This window comes from Cygnus atratus, chromosome 1, assembly GCF_013377495.2.
Source record: "Cygnus atratus isolate AKBS03 ecotype Queensland, Australia chromosome 1, CAtr_DNAZoo_HiC_assembly, whole genome shotgun sequence".
In the NCBI taxonomy this organism is placed as follows: Eukaryota; Metazoa; Chordata; class Aves; order Anseriformes; family Anatidae; genus Cygnus; species Cygnus atratus.
The window spans coordinates 57,997,549-58,016,191 of NC_066362.1; the positions used below are offsets into that span (position 1 = coordinate 57,997,549).

Sequence of the window (18,643 nt, forward strand, 5' to 3'; positions counted from 1 at the left end):
GTACAGCCATAATAACACAGGCACTGTGCTTTGGAGCTCCCCAGCTTACCTGTGCCACGGACAGTGAGAACCTGAATCTTCACCCGGACTAGCAGTGACATCTGCATTTAGCCCCAGAAGCCACAGTGTGATCACCAAAAGTGCATAAAATGTCTCCTGCTAGAGAAGGTGGCTTGTTTGCCTGAAGTGGTAAACCACCCCGACTTCTGTGAGGATTTCTGCATACTAGACTGATTATCATTCTGTGGCAAATGTGTATTGGATTTTTCTTCCTTTCATGCATGTTCTCAGAAAAACCCTTGTCTCTCCCTGTTCAAAGATAACTTCTTTCATTCCTTACCTCTTTTTCCCTTATAAGTGAGGGAATGGCTTTTGGTTGACCAAACTCACAGTAGCAGTTCACTTAGCATCTGGGAGAAATCCTAAAAGAAAAAAAAAAAAGATATTTCCATTCCAGGAAGTGAGATTTTTGTAATAAGTATGGGTTCCATATCTGTCCCCTGACTAGCATTTCAAATCCATTTTAAAACAAAGCAACTGAAGTGTATTTGCATTTTATAAAAACAAAATGTGAAATCCTAGCCTAATGCTTTGAAATTGAATCTAACAGCTCACAAATGCCATGTGTCATGTTAATCTGAAGGCTCTGCCTACCATAAACATATCTGAATCCACAATTGCATTTAATGCTGTCTCTGCCACATTTCAGTGGAAGAAGAGAGGAAAAGCTCTCTCTGCAGCTCTGAAAGTAATCAGTCTTAGAATAATCAGCCTTATATAATCAATCTTAATTGTAAAAATGTTTTTAAAAGAGAAAGGATTGAGTAGAAGTTTAGTGACAGCAACAACAGGATTATCTGGACATTGGAGTTTTAAATTCTATTGTCTGGTTAAATTAGCCAATTTCCTCCATCTTTGCAATGACAGATTTAGCCAATTAACATGACCAATAAACTTTATAATGTGTAGATTGGGATTTCAAAATTGATTAAACAAAGTTGAGGAGGTAAGTGCAATTAGGCTACATCACAGTTCTGATGGTAGCTGTAATTAACTGGAAGCTTCAACCTGAAAGACCAAAGGCCAGATGCTCAGCAAAGTACAACTGACAGTAAGATAATTAAGTTATATCACATGCCACTAGCTCCCTCTTGGACTTAATCCAGAACCATATCCTTACACAGGAAGAATTACTTTAATTATATACTGTGAAAGGAGAACAAGACTCTCACTGGCTGTAGGTGTAAATCATGATATGCATCCTTAAGCCCTGAATCAACAAAATTCATCACATCACAGGGTAAGAACATCCGTGCTGAGTCAGACCAAAAGCCCATGCAGTCCTCTGTTTTGCCTCTGAGCAGATGCCTGGGGACAGCCTTACCAGCCTGTGTCACTGGGGCTTAATCCACATGAATAAAATTGGGCACATGATTATTTATGTAGGGGCCTAGATGTCAAGGAAGTGAAGACTAGGGTGCCTGGTTAGAGGGAAGGCATACAGTGGGCCTTCTGCTGCTTTGCACTTTGCCATTTTCTCCAGGAAATTAGGATTATTCTTAACTACTAATTTATATAGCTGTAAAACTGTAGGACTGGGCATTTCCACATTCAGTGGCCCATGGAGATCATTGCTACAGGGCCCTTGAATGCCTTAAAACCTGTGAGCAACTCTGAGAAGACCAGAAAACTTTATGGAGATGGATAAGGCCCCAAACAACATGAAAAAAACGATCACCTATTTCCACATAAAATTGAAGGTCACTGACATTTTTTGGCCAACTGCCATTTTTAATGGATACTAAACAAAGTAGGTGCTTGGCTTTGAGTGATACAGATTGTTGAATGGTTGCATTTGATCATTTTCTATGAAGCAATCAGCATTTTCCCATTGTTCCACAGAAGTTGCTGAGATCCACTGCTTAAGTGTCAGAGAGAAGAGAATCTGAGAAAAGGGCAGGAAAGGAGAGAAACACGCGTAGCGCATCTGCAAAAAAATTTGGACATTTCACTTGATCATATTAACATATCTGATTACAAAGTGTGGGATTCGTCTCATCCAACTTCATATATCTAAGAATTGGCCAAGTTTCCCTTAGAAGCAGTAGAGAGAAACAGGCACCCCCAGAGGGCAATGTATCCCCAATGTATCCCAGCTGTCCGCAGTGGCCATGCTTGAGTGGGCTGACTCACCCTCTGTAGACAGCTGTTGTTTTTTTTCTATAGAGTAATTTTGAAGGACTAGCTTAGACCAGGATGACCAGATTTTAGTTAGTTAGAAACTGTGGGGATGAACTCAACCTATACAGACCAAAAACACGCAGATTTTTCCAAAAGAAAGCCATAGAACCAGTCAGCGATTAAAGTGAGGGGGAAACAGAGATGGAGAGCAGAGCCTGCTCTAGGAGTTAGAGCTCCTTTACCTCTATCTTCCCATTCATTTTCTTTTTTTGCAGCATTTAACTGCTATGCACTGAGATGCAGCCTGTGAGAGCTAAGCAAACTTTTGAGGTGAATGGGAAATTTTTAGAATAAGGATAGAGATAATACTAAGAATACACATCTGGATTTTGTCCTGAGAGAAAAATAGGAGCGAAAAATCTTACTTATCCTTTGCTACAACAGATGCATGTCATCACCCACTAAAACCCACCTACAACAGGACGAGTTAAAAGAATTCACAGTCTTTGAGCCAAGCCTGGACAACTCTGTTCCTGGAAGTAGCAGAGGCTTCTTTTAAGATTAATGGTGCATTCTGCACCCTTCAGATTAACACGGGAAATGGGAAGAAGCTTTCCGGAAAACAGCATCAGCCTTGGGCAATACGTAGTTTTGGAAGGCTTTGTAGTATAGATGCCTTTGCTGAGGCCTTGCTTTCTTGTGTTATTTACTCAGACTAGCTTGATACTGCATTTTTCTTTTTATCCCAGCCCCTCTAACTTGCTTTTCCTTGCTGCTTTCTTACAATGTTTTATATAGGAGATGAGGCTAGAACATCACGACTCTTCCAACCATGAAACTGCTTGATGTTTTTTCATTTTGCCTACCTTTTCTTTTCTCTCCTTCTCATGATTTCATGCTCACATGTGACTTCTGTCTTCAAAGTTTGTTTGGTACCATGAGATCCCTGCCCATCCTTAATGACACTTCTTATCATGTTGATGTATTTTAAATACATAACGGTGATGCAAGCTTCTCTTCAGCTATTTTGTAGAAAATCCCCTTTGAATATCTATTCTTGAAAACTATTTGTTTCATGATAGCTGGAATCCATCTGTGGCCTCCTCCTATGCAATAAAACCGGCATTTCAAAACCCTAGCGTAGCTTCACCAATTTTACAAAATCACAACAGGGAGGAATTTAGATCCATTGGCTTTATGCTATTCAAGACCATGGGCTGGTGTAATTTTTTTATTGATTTCAAACCTCAGATGTAATTTATGAACCTGTAATTTATGTACTCATCCCAAAAGACTTTCTCCTACTCCACTGTGACTGTCTAGAAAAGCTCTCTGTTTCAAAGCCAAAACTACTAATTTTGTGCCATTTTCCTGGGGAAAAAAAGTTTTTCTAGAGTAATTCAATTTTATCAATCCAATTTGAAGAAGTTATTCAGCTAAAAGCAACCAAATTTGTTTCTGGGCAATCCTCTGTGTTAGTAGACGTATGGATGTAGGTGACAGAAAGGTTGGTCTACTCTTTCTAAAGGTATCCACTGTCAACTGCTTTCCCCTGCTTGTACAGCTGATTTACAAAGTAGCTGCCTGCAATAGTAAGGGCCTGATGGTGAGCTCTGAAGTATCTTATTACCTATGTTCTCAGGTATTTCTGTTGTGAAATGTTCCTTGGTGTGACCACAGAACACCTGTATTACACTGAAGTCCCAATTACAAGTAAATATGCACCTACGAGACATCTCCTCCTACGCTGGTCTGAGTTACTATGCCTTCAGACCTTAAGACATATATATACCTACTGATGCCATTTTAAGGCTATGGTTTTTTTTTTAAAAAAAGGCATGTAGGGTGTAGAATAGCAACTTTCAAGTTATCTATTGACAAGGATGGATATTTGATCTCAGAGACCCAGATATGCTCAGTAGATACGCAAGGACTGAGTGATTAGCAGGCAGTGACTAACCCAGGATTTCTCTGTGACATGTCAGCATCATCCCTGTTGAGGGCAGAAAGATCCTACCTACACAACGCTGCCCAGACTGCTACGTGCCAAAGAGCTAATGCAAAGGTCCACTTTTACATTGGCCTTTCCAGCAGATCAAAGGTTGGACATTGATTGGCAATTCACATGTTGGACATAAAACACAAAAAATATAGAAATATAACAAAGAGATGCTTGAAGAACTGACTGAGGGAGCCAAGAGATATTAAAGGAAAGGGCATTTTGCTGTGCTTTCTGAAGCAATGTGAGGTTACAGCAAAGTCCCAGCAGTATCTCCTCCAGTCCCAGGCTGGGACTAGGGCTGGTGGGTGCAGAACAGCTGCTCTGGTGGTCCCCATGCAGCCCATCTCCACCAGCCCAAGAGCCAAATCCCAGGACCTTCATCAAGCAAAACTCTGATGGGCTGCCATGGTCCATGAGAGCTGGCACTGACTTCTTATTGTTAAGTACTTCAGGACACCTCAAATATGAATGGAGCTATATAAAATCCAATTCAATTGTAAAGAAAACAGCTGTCATGAATTAAGGGTACATTTAGCTTTTGAGATGTGGACTGCTGTCCAGTAGGGAATGAACAGAAAACTCAACCCATTTAACTTTAAAATGGAGATTTGTCTTCTCTTTCCCAGAAAACAAAACCCCAGGGATTTTAAATCTATAAACCACATATAGCGTATCACCCAAACAATTTCTTTTGAGGTTTGAAAAATCCCTTGCTGCTAATTATTGCTTATAGATGGTTTGAAAGAAAAATGTAGTTTTAATGCTGGGTTTAATTAAAATGCCTTTAATAACAGTCATGGATTTTGCAGCAAAGTGCTAAAAAGCCAAGTCCTGCTTTTGCAGTGAGTTAAGTTCAGAAGAACTAGATGAGCAAGCAGCCCAAGCCAGCTTTGGGCCAAACTTTGCAAAACAGTTTTGCTTTTAATGTGACTGAAGTCTGTTTCCCAATAAGAAAATTTTCTGGAAAGGAGTAGTTTCACTCTTTGAACTTTATCATTTCCTTTTCCACAAAACAATAGGAGAGAAAAGGAACCTTTCCAATTTTTCACCCCTTTAATTAATAAGACATTCTTCAGCACAGGACAGGAAAAATATGTGATGAATGTATTTGATAGGTTATGATTAATGGTGGTCTAGGGAGGTTTTAGAGACACGAGACGCCCCATAAACACAGAATTAATACCAAAGTGAACATTTTTATAATGTCCATTTTGGCACTCTCCCTGACCTAAGATGTTAGTAGCTTTATAAGTCATTTAATTAATGCTTTAAAAAATAAAACACAAACAGCACTTTTCAAACCATAACAATTCATTGCATGACTTATGTGGGTTTGAACTGGCACAGTTAGTGAAAACATTTCTAGTGCCACTTTATTTCCATAAACCATTTGTATTGTAAACTTTACCAGAAATTTCTGTGCCAGGTTTGAAGAGTTCAGGAACAGGGCACTTTGAATATAGGGGCTGGATATAGACTGCTCATCAAAATGATTTAATAATGTAATTAGCAATGACTAGAGAAAGAGAGGGAAGCTACAATGGTATCTCTAACCTATAACCAGAATCTACAGCTAGATATATTATGTTTTAGGAAAATGAAAATCTGTATTCAGGTCTGAAAATACTGACTTCCACTTACCTCTCTCACTGGTGGAAATTACAAATAACTAGTGGTGTCAATTCAAAATAATATCAAAATAAAGGGATAATTCATCTCTCTTTCCATCTCTTGCAACAAAGGTGGTGTCTTCCACACAGTCTTCTCATGGAGAGGTCCTCAATCCAGGGCTGGTTTCGGTACTGTGCTGAGCCGATGGCCGAGTCTGGCATGCATTGGAGAAAAAACAGCTGGGACAAAGATATAAAACCAGGAGGATAGGATGATACATGCTCAGTGGTTGTCACTCTGGAGCAAAACACAGAAGCAGTGTAACAGTGTGGGATAAGCCGCAAGTCCAGAAGGAGTCACTTGGTTTGAAACCCTGAGCTTACTGGGAAGTCAAGCTGAGGAGCACTGAGAAGAGGGCTGAAATGCTGTGTGCACTGCTGGCCTTTCATCTCTAAGCACCCAGACAAAAAGACAAGGGTTATAGAGTAGTAATATACTCACCATCCTTCCCCAACTTCCACAAAGAAACAGTGGAAAGGAGGAAAAATGGATGGTTAACACTGGAAGCAATCACCCAAGTGATGGCACCCTTAAAGAAAGAACTGTGTCTACTCTGTTTGCTAAACCAACAATCATTAAGGTAAACCTGAAGTGTCCAGGTCGTTCCTAAAACAAAAAGGGAAAATAGAACGAGTAGCCAATAATGTGAAATTCTGTTTCACCAAAAAAACATAAGATGCATTGTCAAGGATGAGGCAACAGGTATATTGAAAGGCTTTTGATACAAAGATGTATTTTTTTTTTTTTTTGAAAATGAGTTGGAGTAACTTTATACGCTGTACCGTGAAAGACCATAAGGAAGTAAGCAATGAGGTAGTATGCATAATACTATTCAAAGTACGTAAGTACATTATACTATGCTATGCTAAACTATACAGTGAAAAATAAATATTAATATTAAGGATAAGGTCCAGGTTTTCCTGAGTATGATAGCAGACAATTTTCTTTATCAACTAAGATAAAGTTCACTGAACAAGAGGGGGCCCTTAATTAGACCTTGTTTTTATAACTGATAAGAAATAAAAACTTGTTTCAAGAGGATCATGGGTTGATTCTGCTAAAATACAATTTAAGGATAAACAAAGGCAGTTTTGTAATTAAGGTTTTAGATTTCAAATGGATAAAGACTGAAAAATGAAGGCATCTCATTAGTCAGCTATCCAAAAGAAATCAAGGACCTGAGTGCAGAGGAAACATAGAATTACTCAAAGTCAGAGGGATAAAAACCTATCCGGAATCTGTATCATAAGCAAAGGAGAAATCTTTTTAAACTCATGGGGAAGGACTCCAGACAGAAAGAAGTAAATATCTGCCTCAAAAAAATGAATTAAGATTTTAAAAAAACCCTCTCCAGAGGAAAAAAAAATGGAAGGATCAGCAAAATAAGCTACAGTAGATGTCAGGAAACATACAGGTAAAGTGAAAATCAATACAATTCAAGCTGAACTACACCTTGAAAAAGAAATTGAGACAATGAACAAAAAGCTGTCTAACCATGGGCAGGGGAGAGTAAAAACCCACTGGAGTGAAGATGATGTAGAATTCAATGATAATTTAGGTACAGATTCAAAACTGTGTCTTGTGTATTTTAATAAAGGCAACAAAATAGTGTAGGGTGGGAAATGAAAATGAGAACCTTGAAATGGAAATACACATACCAGAAGTGGAAGCAGAAATCACTGAACCAGACAATCTCCCTCCTGGAACCGTGAAAGAGCTGGCACAAGAAACTGCGCATCAGTTTCTCACCAAAAATAAATAAATACATAAAATTTGTTCCAATTATGTTAAATTGGCATGGTGCATTATGGTTGCTCATAGCTAATGCAATACTGCTGCTTATGAAAAGGTGGAAACAGCCCACTGAAAACTAGGGACTAACCTGACTTTAATAGTATACAAAATCTCAGAATGAATTTTGAAAGAAATAATATGTAGAGAGAAATAAAAAATAAAATAAAATGTAGTACAGCTTCAACAAATTGAATCATGCAAGAATAAGCAGGTGTATTTCTTTGGTGACAAAAATGCTTTCCTAGAAAAAGAACATGCTGCAGTTTATCTGGATTTCAGGTAAACATTTGATACAAAGCCACAGGGAAAAAGGTTGCATTACATGCAGAAGCCAAGAATTAGCATAATAACTATAAGGTCAGCAGGGAACTGCCTAAAGGGCACCTCACAACAGGCTCTGCTGAAAGGAAATTATCAGGTGGGAGGAAATCTATTGTTTGACAGACTGACCTTAGGACCTATTTACTTAATAGTTTCATTAGTGACCTTGGCACAGAAAATAGTAGCAAATGAGAGATATTTACTGATGACATAAAACTGGAAAGCATGAAAAGAATTGGAAAGAAAAGAATGGATAACCCTGGGGCCTGGGCGCTAGAAGTGGGACTACGTGTAACAGGACTGAGAGCAATGCCTTTGCACGGAGAGAGCAAAGACACAGGTCTGCTTCTGCCTGTCTGCTACCAGCTACTCTGAGCCTTCAGAGATACCTAGCTACTACTGAGCACCCAGGCAGAGCTCGAATTTAGGCCATCTGCCTCCTGACCATGAACACTAATATCAAGGATTTCTATTGGAAAGAAATAGGTGTGTATATGAATGGATATGGGGATGGGTCTAAACCATCAGCAGGCTGCATCCATGAACACACCCTGAAGAAACTGTTGGAAGTATGTAGGGGAGGCACTTCCAACAGCAAAAGGAAAATAACAGTAGAAATAATAGAAGTCCACAGAGAGTACGCTGTTTTCTGGCCTGGAAAAAGCTCTTTTCCTTTTCCTGACCTTTCCTTGGTCATTTATTACCAAGAAAGTACTGAAACTGAAAATAGTGCAGAGCAGGACTTCTCCCAAGACTGGAGAGACTACTACCTAAGAAAAGGTAACTGGGTTTGTTTCTCTTAGCAAGGTGAAGTTAGAGAAGATGTGGGATTGTTTTCTCAAAGTACGTTGGGGGTAGATCTGAAAGACAGCTCTGGCACAAGAGCCATATACACTGCTTCTTAATCAGAGCTGTAAGCTTTTTGAACAGTTTCTCAGTAGCAGTATTTAAAGGGGAAAAAAAACACTAGCTATCTGTTAATCATTCTACGCAATGGACTGTACGTCCATCGGTTGTGTGATGAAGCCGAGCAGAAGACTCACAGCCTGCAGCATCTCTTCCAGTCCTATACTCACGCTGCAACCACATGCATCTCTGCCAGTTGAGGTTCACATATTGTTTTCTCTGACAGTTTCAGCATAACTGATTCTGCTGGTGACCCGTTATCACAAATATTTGGATGCTTTGAAAATCCTGGCCTTAAAAAGAAAGGTGTTGTCTCCACACTTTTGGCAGGATTAGCATTATTGTAGGGATTTTAAGAGTTAATCAAGCTCAGAAACACTGGAGCTGAAAAAAAAAAAGAGCAGGGAGGGTGTGGGGCAGGAGGGAGGAATTGTCAAAAGAAGGCAAGTTAGGGTAAGACCTTACTGAGCCCTGTCCTTTCAAATTTCCTGTGCTTGACACATCATCAGGATGATGTCAAAGTGACTTAACCAGCTATGACACTTCATTCCAATGATGTGGCCAAGCAGAGGAAATTTGAAAGGATGTGGCTTATGGTACTGAAAACAATCGTTAAGAGAAATGCATGACTGCTGTTTTTCAATTTAAATGAGTTTTAAGCCCTTCCTCCCCTCTCTTAAACACATATTGCAACACGTGGAATATTTGCATTGTTGCTGAGCTTGCCAAAGATCACCATAAAGGCTTCAATGTGATTAAGAGGCAGTCCTAGTTTTGATGTGGGGACTTCATCATGTCTTCTGCTGTGTACTATAGTATCTATATCTGCATGGATAACTACTAAAAATAAAATAATCAATGCTGTTTTTATTGTTGCTATTAATTTTAATACTATAGTAACAGTAAAAGTACTTCCTAAGAAATGCATTGCTCCCACAGCACCACTGGATACACATACACCCCCAAAGGGCTGAGCCCTGCAAGCTCTATGAGCCCAGAAGCCCCAAAGCTTTTGTTACACTTGCCTCCTCACATGCCCACTTATGTGGGGCCTTGCTGTGTAACCTGGGCCAAGCAGTTGGATAATGGATAACCCTTGCCTATGTGGCAAGACCCAAATTAGAGCCCAGGACAGCAGGGACTGTCCTCAGGCTGCCCTAGCACTCTCCTGCTGTAGGCACCTCTGAGGTAACCATGACTCTCAGTAGGAGCTAGGCCATGCCTGGTGCCTCAGGGCAGCTCAGCTCAGCTCAGCTCACCTCATAGCTCCCACTCATTGCTGTGGAGAGAATGGGGAAAGGCTGAACGCAGTGGTTCTTTGGGAGCACCAGATGTCCTCTGTGGTGCACAGATGCTGCTGTCTCCACCTCTCCTGGATCCTAAGTGAGAACTTTACATCAATGCATTTTCTCAGCCTGGAGGGGCAGTGCGCTTGGTGACAGTATGGCATAACATTTTCCAGAGCAATGAAATGCCTTGGGAACATCATTTTGAAAGAAAGATCATTTTCAAAAATGTCTTAGCCATCAATAGGCTTCAATAACCTGAGTCACAGTTACAGCGGTGTCTCATTTCCCAAGGCACAACTGAAAACTCTGGCTGTTCTTTCATGGGTAATAAGAGAAGCAAATTGTTCAGATGCATATTTAGAGGACGTGCCGTATAGCTGTGTTTTGGAATACTTAGCCCAAATCTGAGGGCAATAAAATAATTTCTAGGAACAGAGGGACTGTTACACCCCCCCAAAAAAACTTACCAAAGGACACCTTATATATCACTAAAAAGAACTGATAAAGCTTCTTTTGGACATGAAAAAAAAAAAGGCCAGACGGATTTTAAAATGTTAAGGGATAAATTACAATAAAACAAAACAGAACATTTTTTTTGAAGGGGAAGAAAGAAAGGGAGAATGCCCAGAAAATAGAATACTTATGTGGCTTAGTCACTAAAATACACAGTAACTATAGCTGTAAAAGAAGTCTGAGGACAAACAGCTTCAGTACTTACACTCTTCTTAGTTAAAAACAGATAGCTTTTATTTAAAGAATGTGAATCCTTTCTTTGTTTCTGACAGTTTTTCTTTGTTAGACGCTGGTTTACAGTTTCAGCTTCTATTGCCATTTTAAGCAAGCAAAGCTTTATCTTAAACCTGGTACATAATATTTTCTGGTAAGTCTTAAATCCTTGAATTCATCTTATCTCTATGGTGACAAGCTTACATTCAGAATAAAGTATCAAGGCTTTTCAGAGTAGAGGCATTTTCAGATAAAAGCTGGTGAATTTGATCTATGGCAGTTCCCATCTTCTACCATTTGAAAAAGACAAGCCTTATTATTAGTTAGTAACGGCTTTTTCAGGAAAAACTATTATGAGGTTGAAAACCAAACTATAATTATACAACCTAACTCAAGGCATCATTAATTTACATAAAATGATGACTGCTGGCACCAAATGGACACACAGACAGTGTCACCTGTGTTTGAAACACCATGAAACTCCTCACTGAGAAGGAGGGGAAGGTAGCAGCCCAGACCCCTGTGCAATAGCTGTAACAGTATCCCAGAGCTGTTGATGCATTTGTCTTTCTGACAAAACAGGTGTGATGTTCAATTCACATTAAATGTGGTAAAAGGACACCAAAAAGCCAACCACTTTAAAGAACTACATCTCCTTTTGAGAACAGAGCCCTGTTCTGCCAGCAAAGACCAGCCCATCTCTCCCCAGCCATTCACATGTATGCAATGCTCACCTCAAGTAAGGAAAGCATCATGTTGAAAAACATGTTGAAATGCGGATTTTTAAGTTCAGGTAACATTGAAACTGCCTGCAGGAGGTCTTTGAGTATGTCTAAGGTAAGGTCTGGTGCTTTGTAGGCACCACGAACACAGTGAAAATAAAAAGGATCCTGCTAAACACGTGCAGTAGAGACCATGAACTTTCTAGTGGAACATTAATTTCTTTTTTTTCTTAGAGAGTGTAATAGTATTATTTTGCAGTAATATTTTGCCAAGTAATTCTTTCCAAACCCTAACAATAATTCTTTCATAAAGATGCTACAGAAGATTGTGAGGCTGACATGATGTCTTTTAAAAACAACCTGTGAGGGCAGATATTAACAGTTTTCCAACCTTTTTCACTTCTGAACTATGATGCTAGTTCAGCCATAAAAACCCAGTGGAAACTACGTGCAACACATGCTTTGATTAAACTGTCTGTTGATTTCACCTGATTTACATATATCAGATGTTTTCCAGAGGGAGCAAACAGTTTTTCCACTACCAACTGATGCGTTACACTACGTCCTCAGAGTTTGTGTCAATTTTTTTTATCTTTAACTTTGTACAGAAGAGGCAGAAAAATGTTCCAAAATCAGCTCCCCCAGACCTCGTTGATCTTCTCTGACATTTTCATATGAATGTCCCTCTAGTTCTCATGATCTCATTATTCATGAGCAAAGATTTATAGCTTTTTTTTTTCCCCCAGAATATGTCAAAGTGGAAAGCATTTCAGGCCCCTTAAAGCATTGTAAGAAATATGATGTAGGGAAAGAGGCATAGGAGGAAAGGCAATAACAACAGTCATATAATCCCCTGGGGAAAACCTGCTTCCTTCAAGAAGTAACACCTTTTGTCTTTTTATGGAACTTAATGTTAAATGAGATATTTGAAAGGGATTCCAAACTGGTATCTCAAAGGGATCTGACCAGACACTAACATGTGATTTTGAAATGCTGATGAGCTGGAAGGAAAGACAAGAGCAGCACATCTGTGGATGTTACAGAGACCAAGGAGCTTTGGGTGTCTGCCTGCACAGTATCTGCTCTGTACTTTTGTTTTGTTACTTACTTCAGTCTGATGCAGCCAAGACCCATGGACAGGATGTATGTAACTACTGAGTGACACAAGACTAAACTTCCAACACAAAACTGCTGTCCTCAACAATACATTTTTTAAAGAGGAAACAATACTTTTTTTTTTTTTTCCCCAGTGAAAGAGGTTAGGAATGAAACGCGAAAACAGTTATTTTCATAGTTTGCAGAAAGTTATTTGCCTGCAACCACAGTACATAACAGTTGTAGTCACATCAGATAACCCCCAGACCAAGAACAGACATCACACTAAAATGAAATTTCCTTCACTGGGTCCCTCCTGTGAATTTCCCCACTTTCTTTCTTTGCCCTGTGTTTATTTTCTCCTTAACTCTAATATGGTCTTATTCCTAACCTGCTGCTATTCAAAAGGCTATTTCAAATTCTATTTTGGCTTTGTTCTCCGTGCCAAACTGTTGGTGTTCATAACCAGGGGGATTCTCATGCTTGAAACTGAAGCCACCTCTTGGTCTGCCACAACATTTTTAAGCCATGACAGTCTTCTACAAACACTGTAAGAACTATTCTTCATACAAACACTTTATCAAACCAGAGTTTCTAGCTTTGACTTTCCACATTTGCCACACGATGCATAAATCACACAGAAGGCAGGTTTGGTAGATTTTGACAACTACCCCGTTTTGTCAGCTTTTGGGCCTCTGAGCATACCATTCTAAACAAACCTATTTCAATTTCCATATTTACATTTACAAGCCATGGACATTGCAGAAAGCAAAAAAAGCTGCATTAATAACTATAGTTTATAGGCAGGGAAGGAAGCCCTCAGAGATATCCAGGGGTTTGACTCATTGGGCATCGAATGAGAACAGGATCCAAGGGGAAATATTCAAGTGGGATTTGGAAAGTGTATTTAAAAAATAATCAAAACCACAAAACACCTAAAATGTTAATTCCACGCCTCTTGGTGGACTGCAAGATTGTCAGAGCTCTGCTGCAGCTTCTGCTTAGCTCTATTCTATTCTATTAGCTAAATCTATTCTATTAGCTAGGTCTATTCTGTTCCCTTTCAGTGAATGACACCGAACTGAATTGTGTGCCAAGGCCTTCTGAATTATCTTTCCTCTTCGCATGTGCTGAACAATTGCTACAAGATACCGTTTTGCTTAGTGCCTTGCATGACGGGGGATGGAACAAATGAGGAATTCTGTGAGTTTTTTTTCTATTAAGTCCTAATCCACAAAGATATATCTGTAATCTCTATACCAAGAGCCCTCTCCTTTTGGTGTTAATGGTGACAAGGATTCTTTTTTTATGGGTCAAATGTACTAGGTAATGCTTCAAACAATCTACTTACTAAAAAAATGGTGGCAAAGATCATCATTACAAGTGAATCACAGCAATGCAATAGCACATCCAATCCAGTCGCTGCTGCATGTAACTACTGCAGCAAGGATTTTAGATGCCATGCAGGAGTGCCATAGCCCTAGCTGGACAGCCTTTGTAGGGAAGGTGGGAAATGAAATCAGACCAATCTCTCTTACATGAACAAGGCATATTAGTCGATAGGAAGCATCAAGATACTTACTGTCTGCAAGTAATGCCAGCCATATCCCTATGTGGGATAGCCAGTATACACACTGAAAGTAGGCAACAGCTTTGTCCTGAAGACGTCATCATCACCGACTCCAACAGATGCTCCCAGGTTACACTCCTATGGCAGGACGTACAGAACTGCAGCACGGTGGTACTAGCCTCACCTGCCTGTGAGGAGGAGAGACCCGACAAGCAAGTCTCACCGCCTGCGTTTGCCAAATCCCTCACTGAACTGCAGGGAAGTGCCCGTCTTCGCCAGCAATTCATAATCTTGACTCTTCCCCTGGAGCCAGACTCCTATTTATTTATTTATTTCACAAACCAAAGCTGGTTTTATGTCTTTCAAAAGATAAGTGAAAGGTCTGCTTGCTTTTTAGCCAAGAGCCCAAAAGGAGAGGGCTCTTGGTATAGAGATTACAGATATATCTTTGTGGATTAGGATTTAATTAATCTCTGTTCATCTAGGGAACAGGTAAAGTTCCAGCACCTGCCTGGGGACATTTGTGTGCATGTTACCCACCTCCCTGGGTGAACACTCCCATCGTGCAATGACTTTATGTGAGGCTCTGCCAACTCTTCTTCTTGGAGCTGTCTTAATTTACTTAACTATTTCAACGCTGCTTGGGCACAGGAATACAGAGGCTCCATATACCCATGGTTTTACAGCTCAAATGAATGGGGAGAGGTGGGGGTTTTACTTCCATACATAAACCAGTGCTTAAAGTAACACCAAAACTACATAAGAAAGGAGAAAAGATTACCCCTGACTCCATTAAAAACTGAATTATTTTACACGAAGTAGAACGTTTATGTTCCACACTTGCATGTGTCCACAAAAGACGTTGTGACAGCCCCAGCTCAAAGGCAGGTAGGAGCCTCTGTCCAGGAGATGAGATGTGCAGGACCAAACATCCTCTGGAGGGATTTGGACCCGCCTGGTTAAGACCTGATATCTGTGGGTTCTTGATGAAAAAGGAGAGAAATCTCCTTCTCTGAAAAAGTAAATGGATATTAAGATAAGGAAAGCATGAGAATTTCTATTTTGAAATAGCCACAAATTGCACTTTGTAGAGTATTATATTGGTTAATATATTGTTGTCTATTGTCTTCATGTTAAAAGTGAATGCTTTCCTAAAAGATAAGACCCAGAAGCTGTTGTACTAATGCACTTGGAAAGAATAATTTATTCTATTGCAGAATTTTCTGGACTCACTGATTATGGTTCCTGAGCAGGTAATTGCATTGATGCCTTGTGGCCTTAATGGCTATTAACTGCCTTCCAAAAGATTGTTGGTAAAATATTAATAACATTATGTGCCCTGTGTAACAATATGAAATTCAACTTGACATGTCTACTTAAAAATAAATAAAGCTTCCACTTCTACACAGTACCAACACAGACTAGAAACTCCTTCAGATTTTTGTGTAAGTATATATGAATTATTCAAGAAGATGAACAAAATCTAATGTTCTCTGATCCCTTTCTCAGGAAGCTTTAATTATGAAAATTCCCCTGCTTTCTCAGACTCACTTGCTCTTTGCTTGCTTGTTTTCAAAATTGTTGAGAACCACAGTTCCTGCAAAGGTGAATCATTGTAAAGTATAGACAAAATGAACAAGCAATATTATGAAATCTCTTTGTAGTTTGAAATACTTTGTTATTAGCCAAAGGAGCCTTGTTCCATATGCCACTGTGAATACCAATTAGTTCAAGTAGAAAAGATTAGGGCCAGGTGCAGGTTTTGAAGTGACTTTTGGTGGGAGGAGAGAAAGGTCTCTCTTTTGTTAATTGTCTGTGGTAATTCATCAGGCATCTGAGGAATTTAGGGATATTCAACCTTTTGTGCTTAGCCAACAAAATACAACCTTCATAACATTCGTGAACTGGATGGAGAAACAGGTCTTATTGGTGGTTGTCAGTCCACTGAAGTGAAAGAAGACATGAGGAAAAAGTATATGTTATATTTGTCTTCCACAGTACATCATCTGTTTTGTGGGGGCTTTATCAGAGAGCTCATTATGAAGAAAGGTAGAATGAGCCCCTCCCATGTGGGAACCTGTGGAAGAGCACAAGGGCCCAGGGCAGGCAGCAGGCAGATAAAGTAGTTGCAGCAGTCCCTTCAAGGCTTGCAAATCTATAGGTGATGGATAATTACATAAAAAAAAAAAAAAAAAGGAAAAAGGGGGCTAAGACAACACAGTGTGCCCCCGAGAAAAAAGATAGTCTCAAAACTTCAAAATCCTCTTTAGAAGATTGGATTAACTTCTTTTAATCCTTTGAATCATGGATAGATATGAGTTCAAAGGACTAATGTAATTTTATTACTACGTTTAATCAAATGTTTAAGTTAAGAAATAGGAACTGAGTTAAGGGCAACCTTCCCTTATCAGCTTCCAAAGTCTGAAAGCAGGAATGAATTAATTAAGTAAATGTAACAAATTTAGGGGAATAACGTACAGCAGCAGCTGAGTCATCTTGACCATCAGCCATTTATTGGGGTGAGATGTGGAACTCAAGTACTACCAGATGATTCAATTCCCTCATCTTGGCAGTAATGGATAAGCCAAAAGGGATGCCCAGAGGGAAATTGTGTCATAAATTGGCAAGGCAGAGAGTCATTCACCAGCTTAAACAAAATGTTGTCATCAAAGAAATTGCACGTTCAATCCATACTGTAGAGTAGTCTGGCCTACCAAACAAGATTTTGCAGGTTAGCTTCTCACTAAAGAAGTAATTATTTTTACCAGTTCTGGACATATTTTATGAAACTGGATTACATCAGGCCGTGTACTCCAGCATTTGAGTACTGGTGGCTGTAATCATCAGGAAGCCAACCCCTCCTTTTCAGGAGTTTCAGCTCATATACCAATGCCAAATAAGAACCCATTGGTCACAGTAAAAGAGTTAAAAGTAAGGAGTGAGCATTCCTGCTCATTTCCATAGCTTCCCCAGACAGTGTCCATGAAAAGCAGGACAATAATGTGAAATTTCTCCAATGTTTGCACATTTGCTTGTATTTTGACCCAGGAAAATGTAATATGTAATCTGCACCCCCCCTTCCCCCCCCCCCCCCCCCCCCCCCCCGTCAGGTACATACAACTAACATATGACTAAAATATTTCTTTTTTTTTTTTTTAATATAAAATAACTCTGGATGAGATGTCACTACATTGCAATAGGCTTCATTTATGCACGCTCAATGAAGTCAGTGCAGCTTAATAAAGGAAATTCCACCCTAACAGCACCAGTTTCAGCACAAGCATTTCTCCTTAGACGACAGGTAGAGATCTTCAGAGTTGGACAACTAAGTACAGGAAGAAAGAAATTATCTAAAAAATCAGAGCACATTATCGCGTATTTTCAGTTCAGTGAGAAAACCTAAGTGTTGCTGAAAGAAAGGTAAAGTGCAGTGTAATTTGAATGAATCATTCCAAGGGATAGGAATTTCTTCTCTTTGCTAGCAAATTAACAACACAGAGCATCTAGGGGTAAAAGAAAAGGAATAAATCTGCGTCCTCTTTCAACTATCCAAATTTGGAACAAGTATGGAAACTTCATGAACAACAGCAACCTCAAACCCAGCACCTTAATATCCATGCAGAGAAGGCCCTGGCAGTGAGCTGCCTGGGTGAAGTCACACTACCCAAGTCCAGCACAAGACCAAGAGCTAGGAATTTAGGAAACACACAAGAAGACTTTCTGTCTTCTTCCATCCTACGCCTTAAACACAAAAACAAAAATAATTTCTGGGTTTCCACTTTTTGCACTCTTCCCCAGCTGTTTTTTCACATACATTTGTATTTTTGTATGTAATATGAATGAAAGATCTCCCTCTGATTTCATCCCTTCTCCTATATGGTTTCTGCAGAAAAATCAGGTCATGGTGTGTGCGGTGCTCAGATGTTCCCATGGAAACTGGCCGTGATGTCAGAAACATGGGATTAGGAGCTGCTGGCATCGCTGAGCTAAGGGAGAATCCTGGCGGGGAAGGAGAAAGCTCCAGTCCAAACTGCTTCAGCAGCAGAAACAAGCCTTTCAAAAACAGCTAGAGAAGAAACTTCAGTAGTAAGCTGTCCGGAAACAACCAGAAATTCCGAGTCAAAAAATCTGTTGACTGAAATAATCCCGAAAAAGTCAGCATGGGAGTAACTCATCAAAATCAGTGGAGCAAAGCCAGTGTTGCGTCAGCAGTAACTGTGATATTAGAATCAAGATCATTTTACTATTTTACCAATGAAAGCAACATACAATGGCTGAAAATATAGCATCTCTGAGTAAAATATGAGTATTTGGGGTCTGCTGGTAAAAAGATGAGTGTAATTTTACACATAATATTCTCTCGAAC

The 18,643-nt window shown here is 39.6% G+C and overlaps 1 long non-coding RNA gene across 1 annotated transcript; it reads right to left on the minus strand.

Annotated features, from left to right (window-relative positions):
• Nucleotides 1-340: 340 nt before the first annotated feature.
• LOC118255817 (uncharacterized) lies at nucleotides 341-10,243 on the minus strand. The gene is made up of 3 exons (XR_004781038.2): nucleotides 10,135-10,243; nucleotides 5,825-6,008; nucleotides 341-422 (listed from the first exon to the last, which is right to left on the minus strand). It is a non-coding gene; the product is annotated as an uncharacterized LOC118255817 (long non-coding RNA).
• Nucleotides 10,244-18,643: the final 8,400 nt, after the last annotated feature.